The sequence below is a fragment of the Cricetulus griseus genome (genome assembly GCF_003668045.3).
Source record: "Cricetulus griseus strain 17A/GY chromosome 1 unlocalized genomic scaffold, alternate assembly CriGri-PICRH-1.0 chr1_0, whole genome shotgun sequence".
Classification (NCBI taxonomy): Eukaryota; Metazoa; Chordata; class Mammalia; order Rodentia; family Cricetidae; genus Cricetulus; species Cricetulus griseus.
Genome location: NW_023276806.1, coordinates 199,091,035 through 199,103,070, shown reverse-complemented (window position 1 = coordinate 199,103,070; position 12,036 = coordinate 199,091,035). Strand labels below are relative to the sequence as shown.

The 12,036-nt window shown below is 42.3% G+C and overlaps 1 protein-coding gene across 1 annotated transcript in view; it reads left to right on the top strand.

Annotated features, from left to right (window-relative positions):
• The window catches only part of Snd1 (staphylococcal nuclease and tudor domain containing 1), a 399,500-nt gene that overhangs the window by 213,278 nt on the left and 174,186 nt on the right, over positions 1 to 12,036 (top strand). The gene's annotated exons all lie outside the window — the stretch shown is intronic.

The following is a 12,036-nucleotide window of genomic DNA, read 5'->3' as shown; positions in this document are numbered from 1 at the left end:
AGGCCTCCCCTCCCTTCCTCTCTGCTTCCCTCCTCTCCCATTTGTCACCTCGAGACCTTTTGTCATGTACAAAGGAAATGAAAACATTTATTAGGAAATGAGTTTTGGTTTCAAACACTTGTGACAGCTGGCAGGAGAACTATTGAGAAGCCCTGTGACATTTTCCTTTTGTCCTTCATCCCTGTGGCTGGTTACCCCAAGGAGAAGTGTAGTGCTCAACTGAGTTTCTTGCCATTGACATGTCTCAAGGGTCCCACTCTGAGAGTCTTTTGTCAGGGTGCTGGTAGTTCCATGGTTTTCAGACTTCGTGGGAAGTAGCAAGAACTGAACTACTTCTGCTAAACTGATGTGGATATCTCAGCAGTCTGTAGATTCTTCTCCATTGTATCAGAGTGACTGCATGGGTTTACCTCACTCAGCCATTCTTCCATAGCCTCCAGGACCTATGAGTTAAAGAAATTTGGTCATTGTGAGATTGTATATTCCATTAGAGAAGGCTTGAGTTGGGCACATATTACCTAGTTTTGGTTTCACACCTTGTCATTGAGATCATTTCTCTTGCTCTTTGGCCCAGAACCTTGTCCTCATACCTCTAATGCTATGTCACATCCTGAGAGAGTATCACACAGAATGTCAGTGGAGAAGTCAGCCTGTTAAGACTTTTCTGATTCTTTCTTGTAGGGAAAAAAATTGTCCAGCCTAGAAATGAATTATTACATGTCTTTGGTATGATACTTATTAGCAATCAATAAAAATGAGGCCCCCAGTGTCTATAACTTTCTAGGTTGAGGCAAGCTTGAGTTCCAGCTTGGGCTTCACAGCAAGTTCCATGCCAACCTTGACTACACGTAGACTCTGTCTCAAATCATAGTAATACAGTAATAATGTGATATAGATTCATAATGGGTATTTCTCAAAGATAGGTGGTCATATCTCCTTTCTAGTACTATATGAATACAGAGAGCTCAAAAACACCATAATGGGAAGTGTAGATACACTTTTCTTAATATTATACAGGCTAGCCCTTTCAGGAAACCGATCTTCACCAAACTGGTAGAATTCATGGGGTGGGCCAATGGGCAGCTTGGTCATTCTGATTTGAAAGCATCTTGAAGAAATGAGGCATTCACAGTGTAAGGACCACCAAGCCAAACAGTGAAGTATGTGACCTTATTTCTAGGTCTGAATTCATTGTGCTGCAAGTGAACACCTAATTCTAATAGGCAGGTGGGCATGGAAATAATCTGTAAAGGAGCTCAGGAAAGTGAAGCCAGAGCCAGCTCTTATTACACTGTTAGAAATAGTCACAGTGTGAGGATTATTTGAGTGTTGTTTAATGAGTATACATATATAAGGAAATTTGGGGGAGATTTAGGGTTTAAGAAGAAAACAAGCCTCTTTAGTGCAAATTTTGTGCTGAAGTAATGTAACAAGATGCTTGCTAAAGCAGTGAACTACTCAGGGATAATTGTGTTGAGCCATTCCTTTCAGACTGATGGTGGAAAATTGGCTTCTAGGTCCTTACTCTGTTACTGGTTGAGTAAATGGAGAGAAATTAACCACTTCCCCAAGGCCAGGAGGCATTGCCTGAAGGCAATGCAGACCCCATAAAGGATTAGGTATAACAACCAATCTGGAGTAGGTTTTCCTTTGGAGCACCATTGTCAGTGGTCCTTAGAATGACAGCCCAAGGCCATTTCCTAGATGCTAACCCCTCCAGCCAGGTGGAAGGAGAGTCAAGAAAGACCAGGAATCCTGCTAGGTAGTCCATGGTGGTTTTGTAGCCACTCAGAAAGACTTCTAGGAGAGTGGACTTGTTTTCTAAACAATCAAGCCAATCTCCATCCTAAACCACCTACCTGCTAACACTGTTTTATTTTAGCTTGCCTTCAGTTCACCTTCCTCCCCCACGACATCTTCTCTGTGTCCCCAGCCTTGCCTCTGTCAGGAACTCACAGCTTCTCAGAGCCCTTTGTGCATGCTGCTTCTGTCCCGCATCCTGCCTGTCTGTTGAATGTTGTCCAAGTTTAAGGCTTTTCCCCTAGATGGATTAGCTTCATGTTTCCTGGTGAGCCCTGCTGTGTGATTTGGTGCCCTGTCGATTAGGGTTTCTCTACCTGGTAGCTTAGAGTCCTCTGCAGATCTCATTAGTGAGTTGTTTACTTCTTTGCTGGTCCATGAATAGAACCCCTTAACAAGAAAGGCATTGGCGTTGACCCCAAGTCTCTCCCAACATGGACTGTCTTTTGTTTATCATTCCTTCAGTCACTTTTTAATCTTCAGTGATTGTGTGCTGAACCAAACCAATTTGAATTAATTTCCCAAGGAAAATTTCTTGAGCTACTATATTTAACCCTTTAGCAAAGGCCATATTAGTAGCATCTGCTGCCTTCTTTTCAGTCATCCATTCTGAAGCGCAAGGATGTCATTTCCATTAGTCTCTTCCCACAATGGTGTCAGTGGCCACAGATTTCCCAGCCTCTGACCTTGGCTGCCTTCTTTTCTCAGGTTATCGCTGGTGGGATCAGCAGTGACACAGCATGCACTTCCCTTGACTTTGCTCTTCCAGTGTACTGCTTGACCATTAATCCTTTTAGAGAAACATTGTAAGCTTTGGGGAAAGGGCAGCCTGTTAACTTCTCTGACTTCTGGGTCGGCACAGCTGCCTGTCTCGGAGTTGATGAGCTTTCTTCTGGCTCTGCAGCTCCTACTTCCTCTGCAAGGGCTCCAGATCTGCCAGCCTTTCTCAGGTTATCCATGGGAGCTCTGGGGTGATGCTTAGGGACTCACTGGGAGTCCAGGTGAGAAGAAGGGGAGGATGGACACCACTGTGTAGTCAGTCAGTCAGTCAGTCAGTCAGTCAGTCAGTCAGCCAGTGGTGTTCCAGCGCATTGACTTGCTTGCTTGAAACAAGCTCTCCTTTGCTCTCTCTTCAGCTTGCTGACCCTTTGATCAGCCTTTATTCAGCTGTTTGTCTGCTTTTGGCCAACCTTCATTATGTCTCAGATGCCTGGCCCATCTAGAGGAAGCCACATCTCTTTATTTAAAGAATAAATAAGCCTGTTAATTCCCCAAAGGTAGCCTTCCTTTCTAGCTCAGGTGTCTGTCATCAGCCACCTCCTCCCTCATTACCTTGTGTCCAAGCAAGATAAGATTTTGGCATTTCCTAGGGTACTCTTGGGCTGTGTTTCTCTCCTGGGCTCTATTGACAAGCCCTTGATTTTTGTCCCAGAGTTTGTCCAAATTGCTTGTCCTTGGAGTTTTTTACAAAAATAACTTAGGTGCTTCTGACCCGATAATTCACCATGATACGTCTGAATTTGTTTTCCTTTTTGAAGCATTCTATAGGCCCCTAGGAAGTGACCCATAATCAGTTTTTGTCTGCATGGTTCTAATATTTAACCCCCATGTTGGATTGCTGTGCTAGTGTGGAAAAGGGTTCTAAACTTTAGCCAGAGCTTCTGACTCATAGAGGAAATACCCCTTATCTCCTTTTGAAGTATTTCCAAGCACCTCCCCCAAACCATTTCTCCTGAAAATGCTATAAAAATGTCACATATTCCATCCCCTGTATTTGCTGTAACATATCCAGTTGGATTTTGGAAAGGCCAACATGAGATTTTCATCCCCATGGGAGATGCCGTTATTGTGGGCTTTTCTTGTTGATAGTGTAGCATAAGCTGGCTTCAGACTCCCTGAGGGCGGCCGGGAGTGGAGGTCTGCCTCTTTCCATCTGTAGAGTGCTAGGGTTACAGGCGTGGGCCACCACACCTACCTTTCCATGTGGGCTTTTACTGAACATGTTATTCACATTGAAGACCAGCTGGTAATGCCTGGAGTCAGATCAAAGCCTGGCTGGTGCCATGCTTTCTTTGGGTCTGTACAAATGGGGAATAACATCGAAGTGTGTTCTCTCTTCTGAAGCTAACCAGCTCTTTCTTTAGAACTATAATGTTCTAAACTATAATGTGCAGGTAGGCCCAGCAGTTGAGTGTCTTAAGCAGGAGGAAGGGAAGTTCAAAGCCAGCCTGGTCTACATAGTAAGACACTATCTCACAAAACAAGCAAAGACAGTCTTGCTCTGCAGTCCTGGAGAAGGGCAGGCTGGTTCCAAATTCACACAGATCTGCCTGTTTCTGTCTTTCAAATGCTGAGATTAAAGGCCTGTACTATTGTGCATAGCTTACAACCTAATATTTTAGTTATTTCTGAAATCTATTGGAATCTGTAGCTTATCACAGAAAAACAGAAGTCGGGGCTTTATTCAATTAAGGTACTTTTTCATCTCAGATTTTGTGATTTCAAGGACACACACACACACACACACACACACACACACACACACACACACACACAGCTTGACTGTGGGAAAACAATTATCCTGATCTCTGAGCATATTTAAATAAGTTTAGATTCATTCTGGACATGTGAAGAGAAGTTAGGGTTATCTCTAGAGAAAAGAACAAACCTTCTTGTATCTTTTAATGTATATTCTGTTTCTTCCTGGCACACTGCAATCTTGGGAAACTGGTGCTGTCCTTAGTCTCTGAGAGGCAAGCACAAACCTGCCCTTCTCTCTGCTCTGTGTGGCTCCCTCAAGAACTCCTTTTTTCTGATTGAACAAACTCTTTAGAACAACAAATAACAAGTGCTCCTTCCTTGCTGAGTTCTGTACCTCCACTCTCCAAACCCCACAGGCATCAGCTTCTGGCTTTTTTCAGTATGATTGGCAGTACTTCTCGTGGTAGGCTTCTCCACCTGAAACTCTAGGAAACTGTACTAACATTTCCATCATTGTCTGATCAAAGATCGTATGCTTGTTGATGACTTCTTTTGCTAAGCCAATTTCAGTGGCATTATTATGAGAGACACAGTTCTCATCAGGTGGCTCCTAAGAGTTAGGGGTCATGTTGGTCTTGCCAGCATCCTCTCTTTGATGGCCATCACTTAGTGAATGCATATTGCAAGTCTCCCAGGGCCACTGGGAGAGAAATGCCCTTGTTTTATACCTGCTCAGTCACAGTTGGCTCCCCTGGTGTTCTCACACGGAAGGAAGTTTCCTATAAACTTTCAAGAAGTAGGAAATATCCACGCCTCTAAAAAGAAAAGGGAAAAATGGTGAATCTATATCTTCAGTTGTGCGGACATTCGCTTACTGGTTTTACCAACAGAATAGGATACAAATTTTGGGAAAGAGGGTACAGCTCAGTGGTAGAGCCCATTTTTAGTATGCACAGGATCCCAGAATAAATCCTCAGCACCACAAAACCAAGACAAACTAGAGCCCGCAAGATGGCTCAGAGGACTAAAAACTCTGGCTGAGTAAGCCTGAAGCCCTGGATTGAATACCTGCAACCTAAATATTAAAAGTCTGATGTGATGGAGACATCTGCAGTCCTAGCACTCCTGCAGCTAAGCCACACTGAAACAGAAACAGGAAATACCCTGCCTCAGCAGAGTGAAAGGGAAACTTCCCAAGAATTGTCCTGTGATCCCCACATCCACAAGATGATAGATAGACAGACAGATGCATAGATAGGCAGGCAGGCAGATAGCAATGTAAACACCATGATTTAGTAAATGAAAGAAGTCAGTGTGCTTGTATGACATATTTCCAATTTGTTAAAGAAGATCTTTAGCTGAAAAAGCAGCAAATTTCATCACTGTACACCCATAGGAAAATTAGTATGGAAATTGTGTGTTCCCTGCAAATATTTGTGTATTTTGAAATGTTAGAACGGCTATGTCCTATCACAAGGTATAGATGCATAAGTTAATCCAAACTCCTAGAAAGCAGATCTTGCTATCAGGAAGAGTTATTTAGTTCTGCTTTATCTTGCTTGTTTTGCATTCATTTCTCCTCTTTAGTCTCATTTTTTTTTTTTCCTTTGAGTATACCCTGGGTCACAGGCATTGAGAATAATAGTGGTGAACAGAAAGGAGAATAGATGAAACCCTTTACAACTCGTGAAATCTCAGAAGATGGGCATTACATAATTGGAGTACTACCTCTAGATATTGCTATTTCCCTATTTCTTTTCCATTCTTACCTGTTTTCTTAACCCTTCCTTTTTTATCCTATTTATTATTAACACTGATTGCCTTACATCCTTTTCTATCCCATCTCTCACTTCTGTTAAATTTTCTCATGAGAATGTCTCCTTGGAATCTGTCTTTTCTGTTGAGCCTGTGTTCTTACCTTCTCAAAAGTTTAATGGTACAGCTTTAAATAAACCAAGGTCTCTCACTCTGAATTTAATGACCTCAACAAGTGAAAATTCTCTTTAAATAAACTGGAACTACTGAACAGTGTTAAAAGCAGCTTTTACCTGAAGCTTTTCTCTTCGCTGATCATTCACTAGTCCCTGTAACACCAAGGTATTTCTGGCTTTGTGATGGAGCATCCTAGAAAGCAGAAGCAGAGGAATACTTGACTGGCCTCTTCCGCCAGCTGTATTACTTCACACCAGAGCAGGTAGGAAACCAGCACCGAGAAAGGAGAGTGGCCTTTCTCTGAAACAGCTTTCTGGCTTCCTTCCTTTTTAACTCTGGAGGTGCACCCCACCTCCCTGTTTTTGGATTGCACTTTGGTGTTGCAGTCATGAGGTTGCTAATTGCCTTCAGCACATGGTGGGGATTGGGGGGGGGTTCACTGCTGGGGAGAAGGGTAGATCAGCTATTGCAACTGGGTGCGATGACAGGAAAATGCATTAAAAGAGCTGGTGTGGGGAAGTGATTGGAAGACACAGCTGAATGTGGGGAAATTTAGCTTTTTCCCTTTCTTCAGAAAAGATGATGTACTCAACATCCAAATAGCAGTAATCAATCTGCATTTAAGGCAGCACAAATGGCCACTTCTGGAGAGCTGTATAATGCCTCCATTTCCAATGAGTTTTCTCCTTCAGGATATTAAGAGGATCTGTTCACCCCCTTCATCCTCTTCTCTTCCTTCCCTGGTTCTGACGTAAGCTCTGAGAGCTCCCTGGGGACTGAGGCGCAGGGGTCTAAGTTGGAGCCCCTTGGTTTTGTTTGCTCCCCTGGGTGCCAGGTTTGTGTCGAGTTCTGCCAGTCATGGTCAGATGCTAAGCTGCTAATGAGCACATCTTACATAATATTTCCTGCAGTCGTTAGTCTGCTGATTGTATTCCTTCGGAGGACATTGTTCCAGATTTGCCTTTCTGGACCATCTGATGACAGTCACCATTCTTCCAGTGCATGCAGCTGGTCTCTTCAGAGCAGCTTGTCCATTGTTTGCCCTCTTGTTGTCCCTTTAGCTGAGTTCTTGGTCTTTCCAGAGAACATTGACAATTTGAAAATCGTCATATGGTGAATACACTTTTAATACACGGTAACAGTGAAGTGATAACTGATTGAGGAACACAGCTGTAAACAATTCCTGACCAGTGTAAAGCAAATCCCATTATGTGACCTTTTATGGCAGATTTAATCTTCATTATTTTAGCAGTTGTAACCATGGTTATAAGCAAAGAGAACAAGGCATGGAGCAGACAAGCTTAAATTTCTTTGCATGCCTTCACTCTTTTCTTCTTCTTGACTCTGGTCTCCTTCATATGCAGTTTCTGGCTCCTTAGTCCTGTTGCTTCTGAGTAGCCTCCTCCAGCTACTGACTAATGTAAAATAATGGGGGTGCCATGATGCTTGATTCAGCTCCTCTGCAATGCTAGATGGCAAGTTGTTCTGAGACCTGAAATTGTATTGGGTCTATCCCTAACCTACTTGGTTATAATCCCTGAAACTCTCTTAGAAGGCTGATAATTTGGGTAATTAAACACTGATCCATCAATGCATGGTATTTTGTAGCTGCTTGTGAATCCACTTCATAGCTTTCTTTCATTCGCCTGCCTCTTTGCATCTCAATTTCTAGTAACGTCCCTCATGCATTTCTATTATCTTAAGCTGCCACTGTTCCCCCTCCTGCTTTGGACCCAGAAATTGAGAAGGATTACTTCCCATTCCTCCTGCTTTTGCATCAGGTTCAGAGAGCTGAACCTCCAGAGGATGCCAGCAGATTCAAGTCAGCATAGCTTACATTGGAAAGCATTTTCTAAAACCTGTGCTAAAGATGTACTGCTTTTCACTTAAGTCAAAAGGCACATTACATTTTTCTATACCTGGACTTGTGTGATGGCTCAATGGGTAACATGCTTGCTGGACCTACATGGTGGAAGAGGGTACAGAACTAGCTTTTAATCCCCCTATATAATCAACAAATAGATGTAATGTTTTTAAAGGTAATATAAAAACTTCTATAACTGCCTTGTGTCTGTTAAGCAACATACTTTATCAAGTTTATTGTGATAAATGCAAGAATTCACAATATATAGATGATTTAGATGAATAAGCAAATAGCTGCAAAAGCAAAGATATACTTGAAGAATGAGCTGATGTAAGAATCGCTCGAATCTAAGTGTATTCACCGCCAGTGTCCATAGAAGTTAGTGTGTTCTGTTCGCTTTGGGAAAGGAAGGAGGTACAAAAGATTCATTACTTCTTCCTCACTCTGTGGGGTGCTTCCATGCCTCTGCATTTTTCTTAGGAAATAATTCACAAACTGCCCACCAGTTTATTTAAAAGTTGCTCCTTGTGGCATTATTTATAATAATGCAAGTATCCTATTCATGGAAATATCTAGCAATCGAGAATTGATTAAATTATGAACCATGGATCCATGAGGTGGATTTACTGTAGAACCAATGACATAGGGAAGTGTTCATTTAGCCATTTGTTATAGAAAAATATTTGAGCCCACAAAACTTTATCCACAGTGATACCATTTTTTTTAAGTATAAATTGAAAGATATGTGTATATTAGCACTCAGAAGACATTAGACTAGAATTATGGGTCATTGTTTCCTAATTTTTTCTGATGGACTTTGTAATCAGGACAGCAGAAACTATAAAGCAGTGTCACTAAGGCAATTTTAAGTAATCTGCTTTCTGAGCCTTTTTGGTTCCTGAAGACCATTTATTTCTACCTAGCACTAACACTCTTTTGATCCTCATCGGGACCAGTAGCATTTGCTTACCTTCAGCAGCTGTACACCCATCCCTCTGCCATAAGCTCATAATCCTCCTCTCCCACTCTCCTCTGTCTGCAGACCTGTTGTCATGCCTCCCACAATAGCATGTGCCTTCATTTCTCTCTTGTATTAGTTTCAGATGAGAGGGTGACCTGGAGTTCTTTGTTATTTGCTTCACTGCCTCAGAATATCTACTGACTCATTAGTCCGAGCACCTCCCTAGACCGATGGACTCAATTTCCTCATTTCCAGTCTGGGTGCTCTCCATCTTTTCTGTCTTTCTTATCAAAAACACTCATTTTTGTTGAAAATGCAGCTGCATAATCTTAGTTGCTCCCCTCCCCCCATACACACACCTGCTATTCTGCATCTGTGCCTCATTTCTGAATCACAGTACCCTGTTGCTTCTTCAGCTGCCCAGGAACCAGTAGAGAGGCCAAAGGGATTGTTTCTTGTGACTGTGCTTCAGGAATCTCTGTGTTGGGTTCTTGTGGAAGTGCTAATATTCATCAGTGTGGTTCATAACAGAGAAGGGGGTGGAGGGTTAAGCTTTTTGTTCTCTTTGTTCTGATTTATAACCTTTTTGTTGAGATTATTTTTACTTCTTCCAAGTCATTTATCATCACAATCAGGTTGTTCTGTTTATTGTTTACTGTGGGCTGAGATCTGCACCTCTCCCTGCTGTGCAGACTATGCCCGGGGTTTTGATGGGGAGATGGGGTTCTTTGTGGTCTGCCCTAGAGCTTGGATCATAATACTGCATCCAGGGGAGCCAGCACCCTCAAATAGTTGCCTTTCAGGTCTGTAATATGAAGTATTTTCAACATTGTACAAAAACATTTATTACTGTGCTGTGGTGTGGCACGCCTTTTAATTCCGAACTTGGGAGGCAGAAGTAGGTGGATCTCTTAAGTTCAAGGCCAGCCTGGTCTATAGAGCAGTTTCCAGGACAGCCAGGGTCCTGGAACCCTTGCTGAGAAACAAACAGGGGGGTTAAAAAAAAAATCATTTATTTGCTCTTTTTTTTTTGTTTGTTTTTGTTTTTTTTGTTTTTTTTCGAGACAGGGTTTCTCTGTGACTTTGGAGGCTGTTCTGGATCTCTCGAACTCACAGAGATCCGCCTGCCTCTGCCTCCCGAGTGCTGGGATTAAAGGCGTGCGCCACCAATGCCCGGCTTTCTTTGCTCAGCTTTACTAGGCACACTTTAACTGAACTAGATGGCCTCGTGTTTCTGTAATAATGAAAGCACAGGTCTGTGTTAAGTGCTATAACAAATATTAAGGAGATTATCCTCACTAACCCTCAAAAGGCTGCAGTTTAGCTGTAGGAAGGAAGACTAGACAAGAAGCAGTTTATTTGTTGCCATTTACAGCTCCATACTAAACACGTACACTCGTACACACACTGTGTGAAGATAATTTCACTACCATTTCAGAGAAGTTCATAGAAACTACCTGACCTCCAAAAACCCAGCTTTAGCTTTAGAATTATTGATGTAGCAGCTTTTTTCTTTTTTAAAATTGGGTTTTTTGTTTGTTTGTTATTTTGTTGTTGTTATTTGTAGCCTGGTTTCACGTAGCCTAAGCTGGCCTCAGACGTACTGCATAGCTAAGAATGGCTTTGAAGACCTAAATCTCCAGCTGCCTTCTCCAAATGCAAGGATTATAGGCATGAGACATCTTGCTTAGCTGTGACATCTGTTTGTGAGACTGTGGCTGCAGATAAAAGACAACTCTTATTTTTTTTAAATGCCTGTTTATATGTATGTACACATGTATGGGTTGCCCTCAGAGGCCAGAAGAGGGTGTTGGATCCCCTACAGCTAGAGAGTATAGATTGCTTTGAACCACATGACTTGAGGGCTAGGATCTGAACTCTGATCTTCAAGAGCAGTAAATGGTTGTAACCACTGACCCATCTCCTTAGCTCCCAAGTTCATGACTACTCTTTTCATTTTATGGTGAAGAACCTGGAAGGGCAGATGAGGTGGAAGAGAATCAAGCTCAGATGTATTGTACATAAGAGAAAATGGACTTAATTGGGTTTAAGGCTGTGGTTTGGAAATCATAGGAAGATATAATTGGGACCCACATGGTAGGTGCCTATGAAAGTAAACTATGAGGATAAAAATTTCTCTTTGGGAGTTAAGGGTACATTAGCTTTCGGTACCACACTTGCTAACATGCATGAGGTCCTGGATTTGGTTGTCATTGGCATCATCAACAGCAACAACAAAAGGAGAATTTTCAGTTTCTTCTCTGCCTTTGTTTAGGATCTGAGCAGAGGAGTGAAATGATAAAATAGAAGCCATGATGGTAATAAGCAGTGTGGAATTCAAGTTAGTATTCAGCATCAAAAATGACTGATGGATTTATTTTAAATATTTGTGTGGTTACCTTGGGCTGGACCCTGATCCAAGAGGGTTACAAAAGGACAAAGTGAGCACTATGAAAAAAGGAAAAAGTGCTGCATATAGTGAATAAAACAAGCATGACGGAGAGCATCTTGTTACCTGATAACCAGAAACGCATAGTTAGAGGGAAAATATGGATGCTGAGTCATGTTCAAGCATTCCTGACCTCTTGGCACTGTGTCCTTTCTCTTCCATCATCTTCCTGCTACTTATCCATTCTATCAGATGCCATATTTTCCATTATATTATTATCTTTAGGTCTTTTTTTTTCTCCATTTTTTTATTTAAATTAGAAACAAGCTTGTTTTACATGTCAATCCCAGTTCCCTCTCCTTCCCCTCCTCCCCTGCCCCCCACTAACAGCCTACCTATCCCATACCCTTTCTGCTCCCCAGGGAGGATGAGGCCTTCCATGGGAGTGTCTTCAGAGTCTGTCATATCCTTTGGATAGGGCCTAGGCCCACCCCAGTGTGACTAGGCTGAGGGAGTGTCCCTCTATGTGGAGTGGGCTCCCAGAGTCCATTCCTATGCTAGGGATAAGTACTGATCTACAAGAGGTCCCATAGATTTTCGAGGCCTCCT